Below are 4,235 nucleotides of genomic sequence, written 5' to 3'. Positions count from 1 at the left end.
CGGCGCTCCCGGCCAGGCCCCGCTCCCCGCTCAGCGCCGCTGCCCCGGCGCCCCCGACTCCGCAGCTCCCGACTCTGTTTTGCACTTTTCATTCAATCCCACCCCCCGTCACTTCCTTCAGAAAACAGAAACCACCGGGACCTGCCTTAAAGAGACCGCGCACCTCTCGGCCCTTAAAGGGCCCTTGGCGGTTCGCGGGAGGGGCGGGCGGGCGGGGACCCCGGCTCCGGGGCTTTGTGGGAAAAGGGCTGTCTCGGGGTCCCGCCCTCCTCGCTGCGCCCCGTCGGCGGCCCAGGCTGGGTCAGGAGTTTGCTCTCCCGACGAATCCCTCTCTCCCAACAGGGGCGGGTCGGGTAACTCTTCCCGGCCCGACCCTCCTCTCCTTTTTGGCTTGTTCTTGTGCCACGTGGATGCAGTAATCGGGCTTGGATTTTTAGGGGTTTGGTTTGGTCTTCTAGTTTCTCTGACACAGCGAACTTCTCAAAAGCAGCTGCAAAGTCAGACCTCGTCTCGCGCTCCGCCTTTCCCCTGCCTTAGGCCAGGGAGCGGAACCGACTCTCGCCCATCAAGTGTGAGAACTCATAAGTGAGACCATCACAGGGGGCCACGCTTTGTAAACCCCTCCGAAGGAGAAGCTTTCCTTTTCCCTTGGGTCTTGACTCTCAGTTCAGGGCCTTTCCTCTGGGTAATGTTAGATGCCAGACCACCGGGACGCTGTCCCCCTCACCCCTTCAAGAAGATGTGCCTACTTTGCCGCGCACCCCAACAATATGCAGGGTGAAGACTGGGAGGTGTGTGTTCCTGCCTTCTGATTTGCTGTGTTACTTTGGACCTGTGTTAAAACTCTGCAGTTGCGTGTCCTTGTGTGTGCGCTGATGCCCACACTGTTTTTCGAGGACGGTGTAAGAGAAGACCACAGAACCGCGCTCAGAACCCATTGTTCTCTGTGGCCATTTTCACTTCTGTTTGTTCTAGGTCCCCTTGTTCTCTTTAGGATATTAGCCGATGCGCGAACCCCTTTTGCTCTGTAGCCTTCTTCCTGCTATGGTCGGCAGCACAGGGCCCTGCGGGCTACAGGGCTAGCAGTGTAAGTCCGCAGCACTTACACAAGGCCCTTCACATTACATTCTAGGGGCTAACTTCAGGGCTGAAAGGGATGTAAGAGAGTCTCAGGGTTTTCCAAATTTGCCTTACCTAAAGAATCGTCTGACTGGTTGTTAAAGACACAGATTGTCGCATCTCTAAATTTACTGAATCAGCCGCTAGGGGAAAGAACAGAGAATTGACATTACCAAGAGCCCATGTAGTGCTTGATGCAGGGGTTGACATTTGGTCCTTGACAGAAATTAGGCACAGAAGATCTAAAATAACCAGCGTCTTCCCCGGGGAACCACTTGGTCCCTGAGGACTTGATTTTTACGCTGGGAAGATGAGGCAGGGTGCTAGAGAACAATTGGATTAGCCTAAGGATTGCACCCCCAGGGACTCACCCTGAGCTGGCAGGACAGGAACTTAGAGATGCGGAGGGTCTCTAAGCTGGCCTCCTGCCTGACATGATATGAGCCGTGAATGCAGTCTTCAACCTGGGTCTTCCCTCATGAGTCAGCCCACGCATTCATTAAGGGCTTCGCCCACATTTCCTAACTTCCTCCGCTTCCTGCGAAGGCTCTGCCCTCAGCCAGGTTCCCAGGCACCTGACCCTTCCCCGTTGGCCATTTTACAATAGAAACCCAGAAGCAGGCAAATGAGCCTTGGATGTCTGATTTCTCTTTTACACTTCTCAGGCTTTGTCTCTATTCAGTTTGGGGTTTGGAAGCAAAGATGGAAGAGCTCATCTCTCCTCCACACTTCCCCACAATCACCTTCTTTCTCTACTTCAACCACAGATCAAACTAGATTTTTCTCTTAATACTTGGGAGGCTGAGGTAGGAGAATCAGGAGTTTAAGGACAGCCTGGACTATGTAGCGAGACCCTGTCTCAAGAACAAAACAAAACAAACAAAAAACCCAAACAAGAAATAATAATCCACCAGATTTTTCTTTTAAGATGGTAGAGAATTTGAAATCTCACTCCATTCTGCAAACCCTATCTATTTCTGCCACTGTTCTTTCCGTCTGAATTAACCTTAACAAGTCTTCAAGATCCAGGACAAAATTCAGGCTTCCCAGAAAGACTTTCTCAGTTACCTGCAGACCTGTACCTCCGCCTGCCATCTCCTGCCTCTGGACTCCAACAATTATTCCTGTGGCAGCCACTGTTCATTGTATTCTTATTATGCCCAGGTTCTCTGCCAAGTATTTTACATGGATCATCTTATTTAATTTTCATGGCCACACTCCAAAGCAGGTTCTATTCTTAGCCTCTTTTTACTGACTAAGAAACCCAAGCTTGGTGAAGTTAAGTAATATACCCAAGGTCAAAAGGTAGCAGAGCCAGCAAGGACCCAGGGACCTTGCCTGACCACAAAGCCCTGGCTTTAAACCGCAGCAGCATCTGCGTGTCTAGAACCCTTGCTTATTTCCGGTCCCACTTGGGCATACATCCTGCTGTATCTTTTCCTGTTATCTAACGGTTTCATGTGTGGCAGTCTTGTGTCCCCAGCAAGGTTGTCAGTTAATTCAAGTAGGCCAGCCTCGTGCTGGGAACAGAGAGCCTGTCCCTGAAACCACCCAGGCATAGAGGCATCCATTCATCTTCAATGTAAAGGCCCTCAGAGGAAAAGCTCTAACAAGCCTAATTACCCTGACTACAACCAAACAGCCCTCATTGTCAGAAAGTTCTTTATGTTTTATTCCAAGCCCTCTGCCACACCATAAACCAATTTCCTCTCTTTTCTCATCTCTAGCTCTAGGAGAGCAGTTTCTAGTGGTGGTTCAGAGGGAGGGCATCAGGCTCTCTTCCCTGGAACTTGGCCACTTATGAGCCCTGCCACTGGTGAGCCTCTTCATCTGCAAAATGGGTGCACACACACTTATCTCACTGGGCTTTAAAGTCCATATTAGTAAGTGTTTGTGGTCCATAATGATTACATTTATCAGGGGGAGTCTATCCACGCACACAGCACAGGTTAATTCTTTCTTATCCCCCTCTCCTCTCATCCTTCCCTGCTCCCTCCAGCTCCTGTTCCCCTTCCCATTTGAAAAAATTCTATTTCCATTTTTTCTTTGTTTCTATATTTTAAGTACCCTTTCCTTTCCTTCTTTTCTTCCCTGTCCCTCCATTTTTTGTTCCCCTTCCTATTTGAAAAAAGATCCCTCTGTTTCCTATTATTTTTGCTTTATTTTGCTTTTTATTTATATTTTGGGTTTTTCATATAAGAGAAATCGCATGATATTGACACTCATTTATCTGGTATATTCCACTTAAGATTGTGGTCTTCAGGTGCATCCATTTACGTACAAATGCCTCAAGTTTATCCTTCTTTATGGCAAAGTAGTATGCCATTGTGTGTCAATACCACACTTTGTTTATCCATTCATCTATTGATGGGCATATAGGCTACTTCCAAGATTTAGCTGTTATGAATGGTGCTGTTATAAACATGGGTGTGCATGTATCTCTGTAATATGATGTCTCTACCTCTTTCAGGAAGATACTTACAAGGTGAATAGGTGGGTAAAATGGAATTTCTAGTTTTTAGTTTTTTGCAGAATCTGCATACTGATTTCCATAGTGGTTGTACTAGCTTACATGCTCACGAATGGTATAGAAAGGTTCCTCTTTTCCTCACAGCCTTGCCAGCATTTGTTATTATTTGATTTCTGGATGATGGTCATTCCTTCTGGAGTAAGATCAAATGGATAAAAAAATCTAAATATTAAAATAGAAACATTTAATCTGCTGGAAAATAGGAACGCCTCTCAAAGACATAGGTGTAGGCAAGAACTTTCTGAACAGCAGCCCAATGAGAAAAGAAATAATACTGAGAATCAACAAATGGGAATATATTAAATTAAAGAGGGGCTGGGGATATAGCTCAGTAGCATAAGTGCCTGCCTGGCAAGCACAAGGTCCTGAGTTCGATCCCTGGTACCACAAAAAAAAAAAAAAAAAAAAAGCAAGAGAAAAAGAAAGAAAAAGATAAAGAGTTTCTGTGCAGCAAAGGAAACAACCAACAAAGTGAAGAGATAACTTACAGAATAAGAAAAAAATTTTTCCAGAAAACCCTCAGAAGAGTAACATCTAGAATATAAAAAATCTTAAAAAATTAGACCCCCTCCAAAATAAATGACCC

The sequence above is a fragment of the Chinchilla lanigera genome, unplaced genomic scaffold (genome assembly GCF_000276665.1).
Source record: "Chinchilla lanigera isolate Chin_1 unplaced genomic scaffold, ChiLan1.0 scaffold00011, whole genome shotgun sequence".
Taxonomy (NCBI): domain Eukaryota; kingdom Metazoa; phylum Chordata; class Mammalia; order Rodentia; family Chinchillidae; genus Chinchilla; species Chinchilla lanigera.
This window is presented reverse-complemented; position numbering follows the sequence as displayed.